Source organism: Pseudorca crassidens, chromosome 9 (assembly GCF_039906515.1).
Source record: "Pseudorca crassidens isolate mPseCra1 chromosome 9, mPseCra1.hap1, whole genome shotgun sequence".
NCBI classification, from domain to species: Eukaryota; Metazoa; Chordata; class Mammalia; order Artiodactyla; family Delphinidae; genus Pseudorca; species Pseudorca crassidens.
Window position 1 is genome coordinate 32434857 of NC_090304.1, and position 22235 is coordinate 32457091.

Here is a 22235-nt window from a genome sequence, read left to right on the forward strand (position 1 = left end):
CATAAGAAAGTAAATCACAATCTTAACACGTTAGATGTGCATGATAATAGCAGAAAATTTCACCCTTTTTTTTTTTTTTTCTTGCGGTACGCGGGCCTCTCACTGTTGTGGCCTCTCCCGTTGCGGAGCACAGGCTCCGGACGCGCAGGCTCAGCGGCCATGGCTCACGGGCCCAGCCGCTCCGCGGCACGCGGGATCCTCCCGGACCGGGGCACAAACCCGCGTCCCCTGCATCGGCAGGCGGACTCTCAACCACTGCGCCACCAGGGAAGCCCTCGCCCATTTTTAAAAGGATTTCAATCAAAGAAATAGCAAACTCGTAATTTGGAAAAATTATGATTCAAAATTGAGATGATGTACTCAGTCTAACATGGTAAATTTATAGGAAAATTGCTTCAGATAAGAATGCAGACAATTGTGTGTAGCAATGTATGTTTGCCTTTTTTAGAGCTTCCTGTTGGGGTCCAAAGAATTAATCTGACATATATCAGATAAAAAACGGTAGCACATGGAGACATGCCCAGCACTGCTACAGACTCTCACGTTAATGTAATGAGTCTATAGTTAATGAAATGTCCCCAGTTTCCCAAGTAAAGGCAGCACAATCTTTAAGCTGCATTCACAGAGGAAGAATGTGCAGAATGTAGGATGCAACACTTTTGCTTAACTCTGCACTGATCACTGGAGGACTGCGTCTCAGAATGAGAGATCACTCCTCAGTTTCAAATCAAGATGGAGTTCATATAGAGCACCCAACATAGCTGGGGAAATAACTACTCTGTAATGTGAGGCCTGACTAAAGGAATTGAAGATTAAGAAAACAGAACAAGTGATATGTTTAATTATCTAAAAAGCTGTCCTGAAAGAGTGAAAAAAAAAACCCCAACAAAACCTTATTTTGATTGGCCCTAGAAGAATTTAGGCTAATCCAATGTAAATAATAAAGAAGCAGATTTTTGCCTTAATATAAGGAAAATCTTTATAATCACTGGAGTTATCCAGTAATGAAGTAGGGTAGCGAAGGTATTGATTACCTAGTAACTGAAGATATTAGATCTCGATAAACATTTGGAAGAAATATTGTTAGGCAGGGTTTCTCAAACTAATATGCACATGCATCACCTGCGAATTTTGTTTAAATGAAGATTTTGGAAAAGTAGGGGTGTGATTTTACATTCCTAACAAGCTTCTAGGTGACACCCATGCTTCTGGTCAGCTGCTCACACTTCGAGTAGCAAACATGTAGAGCAATTAAATACACTTCTTTTGTAGCTTGAAATAGGTGATCTAAATTTTTTTTCAGTCCTGAAACTTTATTAGGCATTGCTGAACATGCTATAAACAAAGCTGCTGTCTGGTTAGGAATTCTCTCCTTCACCCTGACAAAAGCAGAAAATCTTTTGAGGAATCAACCAGAGTAAGTGAATCACTTTGTCTAAAGAGGAGGAAATCCCGAGTGCACTGTGTGTTAACACACATGCTACATAATTCCTGCCTCCTATATTGACGTTTATGACCAAAAAAAAAGGTTAAGATAGGTCTTTTTCCTGCAATCTTTTAGTGATATTCTTTCATTTTTTGTTACTCCTCCGTTGTCTTCCTTAATATTGTTGGAAGTAAAACATTTTACTGAGATATTTGCATTAGAGACATGCTGAATGTGTATATGGATTTTGGCAAATTTCAGGTGGCAGCTGAAATGCTCAAATACTTTTAACATCCAAAGTCTTTAGTTGGAATTTTTTTTCCTTTTATGGTCCAGCTGTAATAAAGACCAATTAAAGCTTTGGCCACTTGGCTGTGGATGGCTAATGACTTATATAAATCTTCTAAACAAGACTGTCTGAGCACAATCCCTTCCTTTAAACATAGAAGATTCTGAACATTACTTAGTTTGACCATAATTAAATATTTCAGTTCCCTCAAGGCAGTGAGTGTTTTTCCTCTATGTGATTAATTTGGGTTATTTATTTTTAACTTCACATAAGGAACATCAAGGAATAAAAGAGTAAACACTTCAAAATAGTGTTCAAAACCTGTCATAGTATAGACATAACAACCAATTATTCTTCCTTTCTCTGTTCTAAGGCTTCAAACAATAGTGGGGAAAATGTTATTATTTCCATAGTATGATTTTCAAATATGAATGATATTATCCAAGCTAAGAATTCCAGTTATCTTCAAAGAAAAAATCTGTACCATCATTTCCAGAAAACTAAAAAGAAAAGTTCCAAAAAATCTAAGAAAGGTTCTAGTTCTGACAGAGGTTTCCAGACTACTAACTAATAGCAAAAATATAAGGTACGTTAATTGGCTTCCTCTCAATTACATACAAATCATGATAAATTGGAGTAAGGAACTAAGCTTCAGGCTTTGTGTTTAGGCTAGTGTAACCATTCTGTTTTTAGAATGATAAAAAGGGTACTTGACTTGGGAGAATTCAGGTGACTGTTAAACTTGATTCATTTTGTTGGTGGAAAATAAAACTATATTTCCTCTGGGTTCAGATGTCAATCAATGAAAATACAATCCTTATAAATAAATAGGGTTACATTATGTCATTTATTCTTTGCCTGCTTCAGAAGGAGACTGTCACAAAACCATTGTGGAAGATCAGTTGTGGTGCAGGCTTGTGAATCAGAAGCACACAATAGTCTCTTTCAAACAGATTCTGAATCAAGAGAGATTTAAGCATTTAGGGCTGGGAAAATATTTCTTACAGAAACAAATGGGCAAAAGATATTTTGAAAAATAAATAAAACAATCTTTCTATCATAAATTATATTTATTTAAACACTAAAATATATAATTATGTATTTATATATTATATAATGTATACATTTATACACATATACCTATGTGTACACACATGTGTATATGTATATGTACTGCATATGTATATATATACCTACATATTAGCATGCATACTCCTGGTGTGTTTATATGTATACAGGTATATGTGTATATATATATATCACCATGTGTGTTCATACATATTTACATATATATGTGTGTGTGTGTGTGTGGCTACAGCAGACATTTTAATTTTAAATTTTTAACTAAAAATTTCAAAAAGCACAATGTAACTATCAGGCAAACATCAAGTACCATATGCCACCAGAATTACTCAGGGACAGCACAACTCATGTTTTAAAATTATTTGTGCTGGGATCAAAGATAACAATGGCACACTGAAAAATCAATTTTATTCTAAAGAGTCTCTACTTTAAAAGAAAATGTTATCTAGAAAATATTTCAGATTCAGCATTAGCTTGTAATTAATTCACTTTACTGAAGATAACATCCATTGTACAGTCTGGTTAATCTCTGTTTCTACTGCTTAAGACCAACTAAAGAGGAAAAACTGTTATTAAAAGGGTGATACCCAGGAAGCAGCATGGCTTACTTGGAATTATCCCTAATGCTCAGTGCTAACAGCAAATCCTCCTTTGACCCAGCCCTTGAAGACCATTATACATTACTTGATTTGGCATTGGTACCAAATACAAGTTGAAGATCTATACTGAAGATCTTCAGAAATATGAATTTTAGAATTTTATATAGGGTAAAAAATATAGGCTGATTCCAATTTCATATGACTCATTTCTGTTATTTTTTAATTCTCCCCTTAAAATATACAGAGTTGTCGCAAAAGAGTTCAATGACATCAGAGTACATGGTTTGTTGACTACATAGGCTTTTGCAATTTTTATGCTGTCAAATCCACTTATTTTTCTTTTATGAGGTTAGTGTCTCTCTTTGGAATACCCTCTTTGCCTCAAGACTACACTGTTATATACATTATTTTATAAGATGGTTTTAATTTTAGATATTTGATTAACGCACTATGTTTGCATTTTTTCATGTAAATGAAATAGTTTAATTCTAATTGCATTTAATGTAATTATCATTTATTGCAGTTAATTCTCATTCATTATTCTCAGGCACAGAGTTTAAGCTCCTTTTCCTGTCAACTCTCAGTTTTAATCCTTATGATCTTTTTATGCATTTGGATTTAGTATTTAGATTATCTTCATGTTTTCAAGAAATGTATATTTTGGAAACTCTAGCTTTGGGTAGTGTTTGTTTGTTTGTTTGCTTGTTTTCTTCTGTCCAGCACTCATTTCATCTCTCTCTGGTAAAAGCTTCTTCAGCCCATTGACTTTCTTCTATGTATCCACCTTCCCTGCCCTAACTCACTATTGCATTCGGTTGTGTTGCTTCTCTCAAAGACTCTAGCCATCTCTTCACTTAGATATAGATGTGTCATAGGCCACACAATCTTTAATTTAGAAATTTGAGCTTTTATGGATAAAATTAGATTGGAAACTGAGAGATCAGATCCATTGCACTTGGCGCACTTTGAAGATGCTCTCATTAGTTACGTCGTTCTAGATTTCTGATCCTGTTCCAATATCATATCTCTCTGATGCCAGGATCTTCAGTTTGTCCTTTATTGTTGGGCTAACCTCACTTAATTTCCTTCCAAGAAACCTCCTTTTTCCAAGTAATTAGTCCTTTTTTTTTTTTGTCCTGCAATGAAATAATTCTCATAGGCATGTAAGGTATAAACTCTTCATGGATTGGTGATCATGTTTTTAGTTCTGTTTCAGCTGTGATTTTTTTCACATTGTGACCAAGATTCCTATTTATGCCCTAACAACTGTTTACATATGAACGTTTAGTCATATGCCTTCACATGTACAGTCATATGTACAGTCATATGACTGTTTTAGTCAATAGAATTCAAGTATCACTAGTACGTGCTATAGAGAAATGTACTTAAAGTGAAGTTATTATGGGCTAAATTGCATCCCCCCAAAATTTGTATTTTGAAGTCCTTAGCCCTAGTATCTCAAAATGTAACCGTATTTGAAAATAGGTCTTTAAAGAGGTAATTAAGATAAAATGAGGTCTTTAGGCTATGCCCTAAATAAATATGACTAGTGTCCTTATAAGAAGGGATTAGAACACAAAAAAAGCATCTGAAGGCAAAGGAAAAAAGATAGCCATCTACAGGCCAAGAAGAGAGACCTTAGAATGAAATCAACCCTGCCAACACTTTGATCTTGGACTTTTAACCTCTACAACTGTGAGAAAATAAATTTCTGTTGTTTAAGCCACCCAGTCTGTGGTACTTTGTTATGAAAGCCCTAGAACACTAATACAGCAGGGGTGTGTCCTTCTTTGTGACTTTAATTCCAGTTTGCCGAAATGTGGAAGCCACGACTAGAGCTTGCATTGCCCTCTTGAACCAAAAGGTGGTAGCTGCATATAAGATGTGCAAGGAAGAAGAATGATGGTAAATTGTGTAATGATTAATGTAATGGGCAGCAGAAACTTAAAAAGCTCTTTGATTCTGGCTAATTTTTCATGGTATCCCCAGAACGGACATGGTTGGTCAGTCTATTACACTTTTACTTGAAAGTCCATAGTCTGCTGAACGTAAGTCCTATTTCAAATGAAAAATGTGCCACTGTGGTACACCAGCCAGTGTAGGGTGGTACACCAGCCAGTGAAGGGTGTTACAGGAGTTGCGTGAGTAATGGAGTTGCCTCAGGACCATTGCATACTGGGTATAGTAGGACCCCAAACCCACGCCATAGTTAATTTTTCAATTCTAGTGTGAACAGTTGGAACACATATACCTAGCAATTAGCAGAAACCCCTCTTTGGTTACCTGACCTGTGGAGTAAGGGTTACTATGGTAGAAAAGGACGTATGGAAGCCCTTAGATTTGTCTGTACCAAAATAGCAAACCAAAAGCAATGCTGCCTTCCTAGAAAGATTAGGAGATTAATTTCACCATCAGTAACTTGAATTATGCAGGGTTGGTGATTCCAATCACATTCCAATTCCACTTGCTTCTTTTCTTGTGCCAAAGACAAATGGATCTTGGAGGAAGTCAGTGAGTTATTTTAAACTTAATTGGGTGATGACTTCAATTTCAGCTGCTGCTCCAGATGTCATTTCTTTTCTGGAGCAAATCAACACATCCTAGCACCTGATATTCAAGTATTGATCTGGTGAATGCTTTTTTTCTCTGCCTGTGAGTAGGGACACCAGAGACAGTTTGCATAGAGCTAGCAGATCCAATACCATAGCTTCATTCTCTTACCCAGAGCTGTACCAGTTATACCATAAAATAAGCCATGGGGGCATTGATCCCTTCTCTATTCCATATGTCATGTGTATTCGTCATATTGATGATGTCATGTAGATTGTAGTGGGTGAGCCAGAAGTAATAACAAGCCTAAATACCTTTATAAGATGTGTACTTAAAAGTAGGAAATAAATATAGAGAAATTCAATAGCCTTTCACATCCATAAAGTTTCTAAATATATATATATGCACACATATATATAATTATATGTTTATTATATTATAAATATATCTCTTCTAAGGTGAAGGGTAGCACAATACTTAGTGAACCTCTTTGAATTTGGAGGACTATACACCCTTATTGGGCATGCTATTACAGCCCATTTACCAAGAAACCCAAAAAGCTGCCACTTCTAAGTGGGACTCCAAGCAAGAAAGGTCTTATTAATGGGTCTTGGCTTCTGGACAAGCTATTATGATACAGGGGCCATATGGACTCTGGAGATGATGATAATTTTTGAAGTCTATATATTGAATAGGAATGCTGTCTGGAGCCTTTGGTGGGCCCCTATGTGGTGATCGTAACACAGGGCTTCAGGATGTGGAGCAATGCTATTCCACCCTTCCTATATAACTATACTATAGAGAAGCAGTTTCTGACTTACATGGTCTTAGGAAAGGTGGAAAGCTTTCTATGGTCTATTAAATTATCATGTGACCTGACCTCCCTACCCAGGTAACCTGATGCCCAAGGTGTAATGTGGGGCATGCCCAGCAACACTCCATCTAGTGGGAGTGGAGTATTTCAGATCAGGCTCAAGCAGATCTTAAATGCATTAGCAACTGGATTCACTTCTGTGGCTGCTGTTCCTGCTATATCTTCTTTTGTAATTCTATAACACCTATATTTCTTCCCTATTTTCAGCTGTAGCTATTGCTCGTTATAACTCGTTATAACTGTTTAGAGCACTTAAACAAGGCTTGTGAGAGAATTACAAAGGAAGCCAAAGGCACCCACTTTGCTTTTATAAAGACCTATACAATTAAAAAGATAAGAATATACAAATACATGCATTTTCCTTTACACGGAACTGGTGTTTCAAAATAGTCAATATATTTTTATTGTTCTGTTTTCAGCAAAACACTCACAAAAAATAGCAGTCATCCCTTCTTGCAGTGTCTATTTTTCCCACCAGCTTCCAAAATTTTCTAGGTCTACATTATTTAGTAAAGACAAGCGTAATATGAATCAAGTCTTACGTTATAAAAACATGCCTACACACACATCCAGTACATGTCCAAGCATAATAGAGCTTGAAATACAAACTATGACAGATTATAACTCAGGACATATAATCTATCCGTAAAAACAAAAACTATTATTCTATCCATTATGTGAAAATATGACATCTAACATTTTTGTTCAAGATGGAAAATCTATAAACAAAGATAAGCAGTGTGCACCATCTTGTGGATGAATTTTCCATGAACACAGCAGGTTGCCCCTCCATCCCCCCACATTTTGAACAAAGGATCAGGCTGTCTCTACTGAGAAGTAACCTATATCCTGGACCTTACCATCTACTTCTCACCCAAATGTAAGCTTGCAGGCCCCAGTTTTTCAGAGTTCCCCTCTCTAGTTATAATGTAGCCAATATGATAAAGCTGTCTGGGATAGAGGAGATGGCTCAGGCATTTTCTTCAGAGCAATCAAGGCTGGGTTACTAAGATACTGGAGCGCAGCCCAGGCATCAAGAACTTCAGACCCATGTTATAAAGTGATTCAATGTAGGTATAGGTTTGATTACAATTTGGAATCAAAGATGTTGACATCAGAGTCTGAAGTAATGCTCTGGGATAACAGAAGTATGAGGTAAAGAAAGTTGGGGGTCAGAATTTTGCAATCACATAAATCTCCCAAACACATGAATTGTTTTTAAAATGAGTACAAGAAACTCAAATTAAATAGTGTAGCTTAAAAACTCCAAAAGTATAGGCTTCCCTTGGTGTAAAGAGAATGCTTAGGACTACTACTTAATCTTCTGTATTTAATACTTTCTTCTCATAAAATTAGCTCATTTCATCTAACAATTAATCCTTCAATTTAGATACTATTTTCATTATTCCGACTCTACCAGCAAGGAAATTAAGGCATAGAAAGTCCACCTAACTTGCAAAGATTACAAACCTAATAATAAAGGCTTGGAATCTGGATTCAAATGCAAAAATGCCAGCTCCATAGTGTGTGCACTTAACCACTCTGCTAATTCATGTGTAACTATGTTTTAATGATTTCAGTGGTTTAGGATCAATAATACTTTTGCCTTTTCTGTTAGTTAGTACAAGGCTGAAAAAAGGTTCCTGTAAGACGAAAGGAGTAATAAATGATGAAAAATAGAGAACTTAGAAGCAAAAGAGATAGATGGAATGGAAGTGCTCCCCAAAATCTGATACAGTCAAGAGTTTAAAGGATATGTGATTGACCCCTGTTTCTTAATAGAGAAATATTATGCTAACTTATAGACTTGCCCTTGTGCAGATCTGTATTGAAGTCATATGTATATTCAAATAGTTTGACTTCTTAGACATCAAACAATTCTTTTAAAAGATATCTTTTTATTGTGTTAAAATACACATGACATAAACGTACTGACTCTTGGAAACCATTTTTCTCATTTGCAAGGTGAAAACAAAACTATCTACCTTGCTTAATTAAAAGCTGGATAAGATGCATGGTAAATTCAGTGTTTGCAATAAATGATAATTCTTTTCTACTTTTCAAGAATGTTTTAATGGAAATCACTATACAAACAAATATAACAAGCTGTCTCAACATGAGCTCGTATTTTTATTCACACTCAAAGAAGATGCTAAAACAGACATAAAGGAAAATACGCAAAGCTCTCACATGTCTTTCTAAATTCCACTGTTTTAAAGTACAGGGACTGGTAGATGAGAAAATGTTTACTTGAACGTCAATTTGGACTGCAAAGAAACAGAGGTAATAATCACTTTGACTCAGGCAGTGATAGGAAGATCAAGCCCTCTATACAAATGAGGACACTGAAACCCAGCAAATCTGAAGGAATTGCCTGGTGTCTCACAGCTAGTTAGCTATAAAGGCAGGATTTGAGTAGCAGTATCTGGGATGCACGTGGTGTGATTTTTTTAAACTAAATACTCAAACTATATACCAGATGATAACTTCTTTGCAGTAAAAGCTATAGTTAAAAAAAAAAAAAAAGTAGAGGGCTAACAAATAAATACACTAAATTTATAAACCAGGAATAAAACCAAAACCAAACTTTTTCACATGTGGAAATATTTTGAGTGGAGAATTAGCTGCATAAACTCCATGGATACTCCTCTGCTTCATGTTGTCACATAATTAAGGTCATTTTTATTCATGAATGTCCTTTACATGACTAACACTCTTATATAGACACATAATAATAACAATAACAGTAATAATAATAGTTATTCCCAAAAATATAACCAAATACACAAATAAGCAAAGACAATCTGCCTCCATACATTTACTCACCAAAAAAAAAAAAGAGAGAGACAGACAGAGACAGAGACACAGGGAGAGACAATTGTGAATTTTAGAGAATTATTCACAATTCCAAAAATGTTCCATGTGTATCTTACCTGAGTCCTTGGTACACACTGTTTCCATTGCTACTCATCCTTGTTTGAATGAGTGGTTAACAATGCAGTTTTCCTATCTGATCTATCACTGATGCTTAAAAGTTACTTCCTCTGTATAGCTTTCCTCACTCTTAACCCCCAATAAACACCTGAATTTCAGGAACCTTACCAATTAATCTTGTCTCCCTACAGCTACTAGTTAGCACCATGCCTAGAACCTAGTAAATAACAAAAATCTTTTCTAATTGAAAAGTACTTTATATAAATCGAGCTACATATTGTCAATAAAATAATTTAGTTTTAGGGTGAAATTGAATATGTTAGTGTTTGTTTCATTGATAGTCAATTTTATGATTATTAAACTGATACAAAAGGTTTCATGTCACTCTAAAACAGAGCTATCATGAAATACGAACTATTATTAAAGAACTAGACTCAGACATGTAATTAGATTCAAAATAGCAGTACCAAAAGAAACTGGTGAACTAATTTATTTAAGTGTGCAATTCACTACAAACTCATACATATACACATGCATGCATACATATATATATTATATGTATGTGTATATATTTATAATTACATAAAAATTATCTAGAAAATGCACATATATGTTTTATTTACATTGCCTCACTTATCTAGAAAACATTTGCAGCCACATAAATTACCTGAAACAGATATCAAATCCAGAAGGAAAGAAAAATATCTTCTGAAGAGCTATGAGGACTCTACACTAAAAGCTATGCACTTTACTTATAGAAGAATTTATTAAGACTCTTCAGGTAAAACCTTTTTAGCCTTTTTCTAGAAATAATTCTAAAACATACGGCCATTTGTTTTCTCAGCCCAGGGAAGATTAAAATGTAGGCAATTATACTGTTAATGGCAAGAAGTGAAAATTTACTGTAGCAGACAGAACAGAACCTTGGGTGTTCCCTGGTGGTCTAGTGGTTAGGATTTGGTGCTTTCACTGCCGTTGGCCAGGGTTCAATCCCTGGTCTGGGAACTGAGATCCCGCAAGCTGAAAAAAGCAAACAAACAAAAACATCTAAAAAACCTTAATGTGAGAGAAATAGAGAGAGAGACAGAGACAGAGACAGAGATAGAGCAGTGACAGTGAGAGAGCTGAGGAATAGAAAAAAGGAAGGCAGAAAGGAAAGGAGAGAGGGAGAAATAGAAGGAAGGAAGGAGGAAAGGAAGGGAAAAAGAAAAGAAATATTTAAGGAATCAGCAGAATAAGGTCTTAAAGGAAAAGTAAAGCAGTTTGGACCATGTAGAGAATGGCCAATAATGCTGGTGTAGTGGAGGAAAAACTTTTCCTTGCTCCTCCTAGGTTTAGTTTCTGGGGTTCTGTGAATTAAACTGATAACAGACAAATTAACAGGAGAAGAGACATGCACATATATTAATTTTTAATTTTACATGCCCAGGGACATCACAGAAAGAACTGACTACCCAAAGGAGCAGTGAGATTTGAGAGCATATATAACATCTTAAGAGAAAGAAAAGGGGGAAAAAGGCCACTTAAAGGAGAGTAAGTGAAATTTAGGAAAGAGAAATGAATCCTTAGGAGAATAGATGGGAGCTATGACATTTGTGTCCATATCTCTCTGGGTGTGATACCTTCTTCTCTCCTCTCCTGTGATGAGGCAGTCTTCCCTGGGAGGGGTGGGAATTTAGGACAACTGAGTTCTTTTTTGGGGAAATGCTGTTTTTAGGTAGATAAGGGAACTTCAGAGAAAGTATCATCTTGCATTTGTTGATAATCAGGTGTCTTCAGCTCAAAATAATTTTTATGCCATTGTGGCAAATTCTGGACCCTTTCATTTGGCAGCTCAGTGATTCCTGTGAACATTGTCAGTTGCTGTAGAATATACTGAAGCTCCTCATGGGTCTATGTCAAGTAATCAAGGGAGAACTTTTATCAATGTGTTTTGCTTAGAAAGATGAAGCATATGGTTATAATTAAAAAGGAACTTTCAAAACCAAAGTGATTAAATGTTTTGGTGATTAAACATTTAAGATGAAATTACAATCTAATAATATTTGGATAACTAATGTAGTGGTTAGCAAACGCACATATGTGTTTTCACCTAATATGTTACTTATTGCTTGTTTGTGTATGAAAGTATTTAGTATAAGTACAATCCTATTATAAGGTTTTCTATAACACAAAAAAAAAGCTTTCAAATATTATCTATTTAATGCTATGCGTACTCAACTACAGTAAAAGGAAAAAGGCTGTATGTGATTAATATGAGTATATCCATTTATAAAACCAAAAGTTTTCTGGATGACTTACGCAAACTCAGCATGGCTATCAACCTATTGAAACCTTTCTGTAAGTGACATAAGTCATAGGTCAAACTCAAAATCCACCAATCTTTCCAGGCAGTGAAGTGGAAGCTAAAGCCAGATGTAATAGCTCCTTTGTCTTGTTTACAAGCCATACTTCGAAGCTTGTTAAAATCTAGGAGCATCTTTGAGAACAAGCAGATGTTTACCTCTTCTGCTAGAAATTGATTGCTCTTATATATTGTCATTTTCTTCAGATACCTTCCTTTTTTCCCTGAATAAATTATGGCCTGAAATATTAGCATCAACCTACAGATTCTAAAACTATGCAGAGTAGGAAGTAAGAATTCTAAAATGGAATTCTGAATTGAAGAGCAATGAACTCTGATAGGAGTATTATTTAGAATATACTTGATTTAAATGACAAGTTCCCCCTTATCAACTTGTGCAAGTATAGTGTTGGCCGCCCTTCATATTTTGTGTTTCCTGTTTAACTCCTAAGAGAGCCATTGCTCTCTGAATGTTTCATATTTCTTTCTCAGGAAGAAGAAAATACTTCATAGTCTTCATGCTCAACAAATTCCTTTACTGAATGCCCAGAGGACTCGCCTCTTTATTGGAACCTGGACATTCACCTTGTAAGATCACTATATTCATTAATTCATCATGCAAGTAGAATTGTACCATAGTACTTTTTAAATCAAAACAGCAATCAACTAGGAAGGAACTGGGGATAATTCTATCTTAAATATCTAGAAAGATACAGTAACTATTAATTGTCCTTTCATCACCTGGAATCAAACTGTTACAGTCATTCAGTGAACCTTTTTGAGAATGTCCTTCTGTTAATTTCTGTGTTGAACCCTGGAGTTATAACAATGAACAGGAGAATACTATTCTTACCCTCTCAGAGCTTGCAGTACAAAGGGAACTGAGAAAAAATTAGATGCTACACAAGTCACCAGCCAATTATTAGCAGCTTTGGTGAGCTCTCTAATGAGGAAAAGAAAGTCATACGGATTATATGGTAAAGTTTCTGGTTCAGAAGAACCTTACAGAAAAAAGTCAAATTTAAGGTAAGACATAAGATGAATTAGTTGGGAAAAGTGTTGCAGACAGAGAAAAAAGCCTATATTCAGGCCCTGGGGTGAGAAAATCTTGAGGGAAGTGAAGGACGATATTAAAATTGGAGTAATTTGATCACAGAGAATTAAGTGAGGGACAGCTGTAGCAGAAAAAATGGTGAAGACTGGCCTTTAGATGGAAAGCAATTGGAAACCACAGAGAGGATTTAAGCAGAGAGTCTGGTGTTGAGAGCAGATAGTAGGAGGATGCAGTAGAGGCAGTGAGACAAGTTTGCAGGCTATCCGTTCATCAATAAATGAGATGATGATATCTTAGCCTTTAGGCAATAGCTGAGATACATAAATACATTCAAGACATAATTACAAATATAATTGCTAGGATATGATCATTGACTAGAGAGGGTGATCAGAATGTAAAAAAAGAATAATAATATCAAGGACAATTTCCAGGTTTCTAGCTTGAGCAAATGAGTGGATAATGATCATGTTAAAAACAAATTTTTAAAGCTGTGAGAGATATAGACAAATAATTGAATTGCCAAAGCAGACTCATAAGAATTAAAGATCCTAGAGCAATATTTATTCTAATTTCAAAGATACCACTAATGGAGAGGCGCAGGTGAATCAGAGAAGAGATAGGATATCAGCACTGTTTATAGTTTAAGTCTTGGCAAATTGAGACGTTCTCTGATGCTTATTTAACAAAAGAAGGCTCCGAGTGTGTGTGTGTGTGTGTGTGTGTGTGTGTGTGCGTGTGTGTGTGTATGTGGGTGTGTCTCTCAGACTTCCCTGGTGGCACAGTGGTTAAGAATCTGCCTGCCAATGCAGGGCACGTGGGTTCGATCCCTAGTCCGGGAAGATCCCACGTGCCGCGGAGCAACTAAGCCCGTGAGCCACAACTGTTGAGCCTGTGCTCTAGAGCTGGTGAGCCACAACTACTGAGGCTGCATGCTGCAACTGCTGAAGCCTGGGGGCCTAGAGCCCGTGCTCCACAAAAAGAGAAGTACACACACTGCAATGAAGAGTAGCCCCCGCTCGCTGCAACTAGAGAAAGCCCACACAGCAATGAAGACCCAAAGCAGCCAAAAACAAACAAATAAATAAATAATTTATTTTACAAATGTATGCTATCTCACTCTGATATTTAAATAGCATGCATGGCCCAGATTCCAAGACTTCGTTTTTGTTTGTTTGTATAGCTATAAGCAATCCTAGATGAACCAGATATAGCTTGCTAAAAATATTCCATAGATGTGGACCCTTCTGGTAGTACATAGCATTTGTGTCTTTACCAAGAAATCTTCCATTTGCATATTCAAGAGCAATTGACCAGTTTATTTTTCTTTCTTGATATTCCGCAAAATGAAGGCAATCAGTGGCAGTCCTGCTAATTCTTTCTCACCCTCTGTGCCTAAGAACCTTAGAAAGTGTTTCTGTTAACTGTTTTCCTAAAGAGCATATACTGGAAAAAATGAAGACCTATTTAAACTGTGCCACAGCATTAAAATTTTGTATAATATACTTTCAGGTGCACTGTCATTAATTGCTACAATAACCCTGTGCAAAATGTAGTATTATCATTTTACAAAGAGGACTCTGACACCCAGGGAGGTTAAGTAACTTATCCTAAGGAATTAAGTTGTAGAGATGGTTCTTAAATCCATTTCTGACTCCAAATTCGATATTCTTTTCTCTGTACTATACTGCCTCCATGCTTGTTGTAAATGGTACATTTAAAGCCTAACTAAAGAAATATAAATGTAGCATTATATTTATTTGGGGATTGATTTAGATGCATTTGAAAGAAAAATATCTTAAGTGCCTAGTTTTATTTTATTTCAATTGCATTTCAAGAATCAAGAAGCTGTAACTTATTTGTGCACTGAAGGGCTTATTCACAATTATTTTCAACTTGCATTAAAACGGTGATGCATTTAGAACACATTATATGAATTAGTGAAAAAGATAAGAAAATATATAAATGGAATCTTGTGTGCTAAGGACTGTATTATAATGCTTTTTGCTAACTGTGTGATTGCAAATTCATCTCTAAGTTTTCCATCTATCATCATTCCTATAAAGAGGTTTTTGTTTGTTTGTTTTTAATAACAAATAATCTCTATGTACCAATCAGTAAAATCCAAATATGCAGAATTCTACAGTAAAGGTTCTGGTAACCCAATTTCCAGCTTGCGTCCACCATCAACAAGCAATTTCCTGACACAAGGTGAGTGTCTTACAATTCAGTTCAACTCTGACATTATCTATCTGGCGATAGAATCAGATCCTTCAGGTTAAGGGCTCAGTCCGACAAGACTGCCTGCTCCCCACACTTCAGAGTCCAGTCACAAATCCAAGCTGTCACCTGGGCTTCTGACTGACCAGCTACAGATAGGAGATTTTAGTAACCGCCTTCTTGGTTTCGATTAATTTGCTAGAGCAGCTCATAGCACTCAGAGAACATTTTGCTTACTAGATTTACCAGTTTATTATGAAAGGATATAACTCAGGAACAACCAGATGGAAGAGATGCATAGGGCAAGGCATGGGGTGTTGGGGAGGAAAAATTTTCCCTCGACCTTTCTAGGGTCTTTGGCTGGTCTAATAATCAAATCAACATAAGACAGGTTAACAGGAGAAGAATAAATTTAATTACATACACAAGGGAGTGCCACAAAGACAATCAGACTTAAGGACAGGTCAGGCATTGAGGCTTATATGCCATCCTGAGCTAAGGAATGGGATAGGGGCCTGGGCGTCCAGAGGGGAAGAGGATAATTCACAGGATAATAAGAGGAGCAGATGTTTGATAATTAGATGATTGCTCTAACATACAAATAAGTCATTCACATTAAAGAAAAAGTTAGCTCTGTTAAAATAGCTCTCTTCCTGGTCCAATCTCCCTATCTAAATTATTTAAGGTAGTTAAGAGAGAGGTAAAATTTTTCTTGAGTTTGTGGGGTCTTGATTGCTTTCACCGAAAATGGTTCTTACGCCAAACGGACCTATTTTGGGGTGGTAAATATGACTTTCCTTCATGGTGAAAGGGTACAGAGTTTCTATGCCCTCTCTGTGCATGCCACTCTCCCCAAAACTCCATGTGTCCACCAAGCTGGAGGTTTTCCAAACACATTTTGGGTTTTTCAGAAGGCTTCATTACATAGGCATAATTGATTAATTCATCTGCCTTTGGCAATTGGTCCCAACCTTCTAATCACATGGTTGTTTCTCCTGGCAACCAGCCGCCATCCTTAAGTGTGGTCCAAAAGTCACCTCCTTCACTTAAAAAAAAAAAAAATCATTAACGCTCTCAATACTTAGGAAATGCCAAGAGCTTTCGGAGCTCTGTGCCAGAAACAAAGACAATGACCAAACATATATATATTTTTATTGTAAATTGCAATATTACACAGTTTTTTATAGTTCTTTTCTCTAAGCAAGCTCTTTAGACCGATATACTCATCAGCGACTTTACAGAAGAAGGAGCAATCAACTACTTCTCTGCAAGACAGATTTTGTGTAATGTTTAGATTTGTAACAAGAGTCTGGAGGGTTCAAATTATGCTTAAACCAGTTGTCCCAGGAGCAGTTTAACAGCTCCATTATTCATAGTCAAGGCCTCCCACACAGATTTCAAACTAAGGAAGTCCTTTCAGGATAGATCCCTCCTTCTCTACAGAAGAAAGCAAAAACTTTCTTCTACCCCATATATGCATATATAGTATAACCTCTGACAATCCTCCCAAGAAACACACACACACACACACACACACTCTTCCCTTTCCAATAGTGCCTGTGGAATGAGCATATCTACTTTCACTCTATGAACAAGGATCCATCTGCAGGGTAAATTCTTAGGGACATGTCTTTGTTTTGTCTTCCTTGGACTGTACTCAGTTTATGCAGCAGTTAGACATTTCCTCCAGCTTTGTCATTGCATCTCAAACTTCTGGCACTGACAATGGGAAGACATTAGCCCTTTTCCAGTTAATTATATTTTATCCCTCAAAAATACAATTCAGATGGCAAACTAAAATGACCATAATTGGTACTAGAAATTACTTTATTAAGTAAGAAACCAACAAAGCAAGGAATGAAAAGCAAGAACAAGCTAGTTAAACACCATTATAACCAAAAACTGCCAAGGAATCTGGAGTGTACAGATTACTGTTGAGAAATGTTGCTTGTGATGTGGTTCAGGACATGGTACTTCAAAATATGGCTCTTTGGCATATTGAAACTTCAAGCTAAAGGAATTTGAGAAATGGCATGTGAAGGAAGGACTTTCTGACCTTCCCAAAAGTCAGGTCATAAAAGCTAGGAAGGACTTTCTGATAATCTTTTGAAGCAGTCATAAAAGCTTCACGTGAGAGGTGACCTTCCTATACCTGAAGGAAAGGAGCATTCTTATCTCTGAAGATGGATACAGAGAGGAGTCTGATGAGCAACCCTGCTAAGTAAGTCAGCCTCAGTTGACTACACTTAGCACATACGCTTTGTTCTATCACGTCTTTCTAGGACGTTCCACACTTCATCAAAACTCTCATAAAAGCATTCAGGTGTGTTTTTTTTTTTTTTTTTTTTTTTTTTTTTTTGCGGTATGCGGGCCTCTCACTGTTGTGGCCTCTCCCGTTGCGGAGCACAGGCTCCGGACGCGCAGGCTCAGCGGCCATGGCTCACGGGGCCCAGCCGCTCCGCTGCATGTGGGATCTTCCCGGACCGGGGCACGAACCCGCGTCCCCTGCATCGGCAGGCGGACTCCCAACCACTGCGCCACCAGGGAAGCCCAGCATTCAGGTTTAACTGTGTCTTTGGATCTTCATTTCCTCATGAAGGCTCTCATGTTACATAAAAATTACATTAAATAGATTTGTATGCTTTTCTCTCGTTAATTGTTCTTTTGTTCCAGGGGTCCCAGTAAAGAATTGAAAATAGTAGAGGGAAAGATATTTTTCCTCCCTTAGAGTTTCTGGTGACGACAGAGGGATGACCAGGACAGCCCACTTGCTCTGGGGCCTCCAGATGGGATCCTGAGAAAACTAGCAAAAGGCTGTGAATGGTAAGAATTCTTACCTCAAGGTCATCTCTCCTGGATCTCTGCCCGTAGTACCCAGAGGGAGGGAAAGGTAAAAATTGTATGTCGTCACTTCCTTTCAAATTTAGACTAGAAGGAGAAAAACATTTGTAAAAATTAGTTCTTTGAATTGTGACTTTGGTTAAATTTGGCTTTGGTGTACCCACTGGTTATTGATTTTTTTTTTTCCCCTCTCAGGCACAACTATTGCTCTCCTGTTTGTTTTTTTCGTGTGTGTGTCCTGAAAGCTTAGCATGGCTTTCTGCCTCTCAGAGCAGACAGTTTGTCAGTTCTTGTGTTTAAGAGATCAGCCATCAGGTTTGGGACCTCAAGAATATGGTCAGACAGAGATTTGGGGTGCACCTCAATAGCAGCTAATATACTACTGACCATTGCCAGCTCTCAAGGGGGATTTTCTAAGTCTTTATGCTACCTTTGGGAGTGGTTTTGAATCCTAGGAGGATTGCTTCTTTTATACCCTCTTTGGGGAAGTCCTTGCATCAATTGTCAAATAATAAAATGCTTATTAGCTTTGGTTTTGAGTCACTCAATACATATACCTTGGTTTTAGAAAAAGAGTTCAATACTGCCAGGAATATGTACTGTTTGTCCTAAATCCCGATTACAAGATTTTTGAAAGAATGTGTATGTATGTATGTGTGTATATATACATATGAGTTCTATGGTCAGAAGTTGGCCTAATTGGAAGCTGATATTCAGAGATTAACAGGAGCTATTTTTAAAAGGAATCTCTGTCCTCTTTATTTGATTCTGCTCTTCCCATGGGAAATTCTCCGTTGACTAAAACCCCCTTCTCAAACCCCTGCTGACTCTATGTTCTTTCTGGCAATTTTATCCACCTATTTCTTGTTGGCGTGATTTCACTGAGGGTAATTTTGAACTTCACTGCCTTCTTTGGGAAACTTAAGATCCCCCCAAACTGACTACCCTAAGACCTCTTCCTTCTCATTGCTTCTTCTCTTTCTTCTCCCTTTTGCCACCTTAGATCTTCCATTCAGTTCTCTTGAATCCTTGGATATGTCCCCCTTCAAACCCCTACCTCCTTCATCCCTCGGTCTCTCCCTGCCATATCTTTTCCTTCCCACTTCAGTCCCTCACCTCCCTACATTCACTTTAACCCATACCCTCCATCAGGGTTTTTTTTGTGTGTGTGTGTGTGTGTGTGTGTGTGTGTGTGTGTTTGTTTTTGTTTTTTTTTGCGGTACGTGGGCCTCTCACTGCTGTGGCCTCTCCCATTGTAGAGCACAGGCTCCGGACGCGCAGGCTCAGCGGCCATGGCTCACGGGCCCAGCCGCTCCGCGGCATGTGAGATCTTCCCGGACGGGGGCACGAACCCGTGTCCCCTGCATCGGCAGGCGGACTCTCAACCACTGCGCCACCAGGGAAGCCCAGGGGTTTTTAAGAAACCTCTGAACACAACTACCCGAAGCTGAACAAGAAAAAGGCTAATTGGAAATAGATTGGATATTTTATCTACTTAGATAGCTTTAGAGACATTCAGACAGCTGTTAGGTGTCACCTCGGTCACTTGCCTAGAAGGTTATCCACAGCCTCATTAGATTACATATCAGGGCAAAAAAAATGTTAAAAGCCTTCTCTACAAATATTGGTAAAAAGCATTAGCCCTGCTACTGAGTAGGCAATTTTAACTTGTCCCATTTACTAGGAACACAATTCAGATAACAATGTAAACTGGTTATAAACCAGTGAGTTTGTATTATTATATTTTATTGACTCATGGTTACAGTTTAAAAATGAAAACCATAAGATCTCTGCATCTGTCTGTATGTTTATGTATGTCTCTATATATGTATGTTATAGATGAGTGGTATTTTTCTATCTGCAAATGGTATCACCAAATTAAGTTATGAAATCCATTAAAGGAGTTTCATTTAATTGGCTAAAAAATAAATGAGCACTTATATAAATTATTTCTAGAACACCTAGAAATGTAGAAACTACCCGCCATTTTTTAAAGTTTACATGGTCTGAGATAATCTGTGATAAATAAAGCTACTTTTAAAATTGTCAGTAAAATAAAAAAACAGGCATATCTCCAATGTTAGCATTAAGTATAATGAAAACATATATTTTTTTCTACCCAGGTAAACTAATCAAACAAGTTTATACCTCTATGAGATGTCGAAAACTATAAAACTATAAATCCAACCTAAAAGCAAAGTGTACAATAAAAATAAATTGCTTCATGCGTGTCAAAAACAGCAGTTAAAAAAAACAGGAAGAACTGTATGTTTAATTTTCTAGGTTCTTCGCTTCTGTGATATTTTTGATACTTGCCTGGTTTGTCAACAAGAAAGGTAACTAAGGATGATGACTAGCTTTGTTTAATGTCTCATGAAATTTGCATGCGTAATTCAAGCATAATTGTTAAGAACAAGTGAAGTAAATAGATATAAGTGGGTTAACAGTTTATAAATGAGCTTTTCAACAATAATTATGTTTTATAATGTCTACTTAAAAGTCATTTCAAAAATCTTTTTGATAACTTGAAACCTTAAAGCTACATATACAAAATTAAGTTAAATAATGAATATTCACTGAATATCTAGATCATTTCTAAATAAGACAAAATACTGCAACATTAATTTCTGAATATGAATTTAAGTTTATCTACTTTTGGCTTTTTAGGACAGAGGAACTGAAGATATTTTGGCTTATTTATAATATCTTCTGTAATTCACAATTGCATGCTTCCTAGTTTTCACTGAAAATTAATATTACTAAGAATTAAAAATTTCATTTACTTATGTAAATGAAAACAGTAGAAACCGCAAGGATGAAGGAAAAAAACTCCATATGTAAAGTATACAAGGAAAGTAGAATGTTTTTGATAAGAAAAGTAATAAAATATGAAAATACTTTTTTGTTAAAGGAAATAAAAGTAATTTTGTCCTAGTTTAGAGGTTACGTACAAGTTGTTTCAAAAAATAAAGGGGGGGCTTCCCTGGTGGCGCAGTGGTTGAGAGTCCGCCTGCCGATGCAGGGGAAACAGGTTCGTGCCCCCGTCCGGGAAGATCCCACATGCCGCGGAGCAGCTGGGCCCGTGAGCCATGGCCGCTGAGCCTGCGCGTCCGGAGCCTGTGCTCCGCAACGGGAGAGACCACAACAGTGAGGCCCGTGTACCGCAACAAGAACAACAACAACAACAAAAAAAGCGGGGGGGGGGGGGGAATAAAACCCCAAAACTAAATGGGTATAGAAAGTTGAAAAGGGAAAGAGAATTTTATTTTGCATGATCAAGCTGCTAAGATTGGATGGGTTAGGCTTCCGGGAAGATGGCGGAAGAGTAAGACGCGGATATCACCTTACTCCCCACAGATACACCAGAAATACATCTACACGTGGAACAACTCCTACAGAACACCTACTGAACGCTGGCAGAAGACCTCAGACCTCCCAAAAGGCAAGAAACCCCCCACGTACCTGGGTAGGGCAAAAGAAAAAAGAATAAACAGAGACAAAAGGATAGGGACGGGACCTGCGCCGGTGGGAGGGAGCCGTGAAGGAGGAAAGGTTTCCAAACACTAGGAAGCCCCTTCGCGGGCGGAGACTGTGGGTGGCGGAGGGGGAAAGCTTCGGAGCCGCGGAGGAGAGCACAGCAACAGGGGTGCGGAGGGCAAAAAGGAGAGATTCCCGCACAGAGGATCAGGGCCGACCGGCACTCACCAGCCTGAGAGGCTTGTCTGCTTACCCGCCGGGGCGGGCGGGGCTGGGAGCTGGGGGCTGGGAGCTGAAGCTCGGGCTTCCGTCAGAGCACAGGGAGAGGACTGGGGTTGGCGGCGTGAACACAGCCTTCAGGGGGTTAACGCGCCACGGCTGGCCGGGAGGGAGTCCAGGGAAATGTCTGGACCTGCCGAAGAGGCAAGAGACTTTTTCTTCCCTCTTTGTTTCCTGGGGCGTGAGGAGAGGGGATTAAGAGCGCTGCTTAAAGGAACTCCAGAGACGGGCGCGAGCCGCGGCTAAAAGCGTGGACCCCAGAACAGGC

At 37.7% G+C, this 22235-nt stretch overlaps 1 long non-coding RNA gene across 1 annotated transcript in view; it reads left to right on the forward strand.

The window, feature by feature from the left end:
- LOC137231263 (uncharacterized) overlaps window positions 1-21653 on the forward strand; it is a 131641-nt gene extending 109988 nt beyond the window's left edge. Inside the window, exons 2-4 of the long non-coding RNA XR_010946431.1 lie at window positions 12592-12687; window positions 18044-18193; window positions 21569-21653. This is a non-coding gene — a long non-coding RNA (uncharacterized lncRNA). The remainder of the gene's footprint in view (window positions 1-12591; window positions 12688-18043; window positions 18194-21568) is intronic.
- Window positions 21654-22235: the final 582 nt, after the last annotated feature.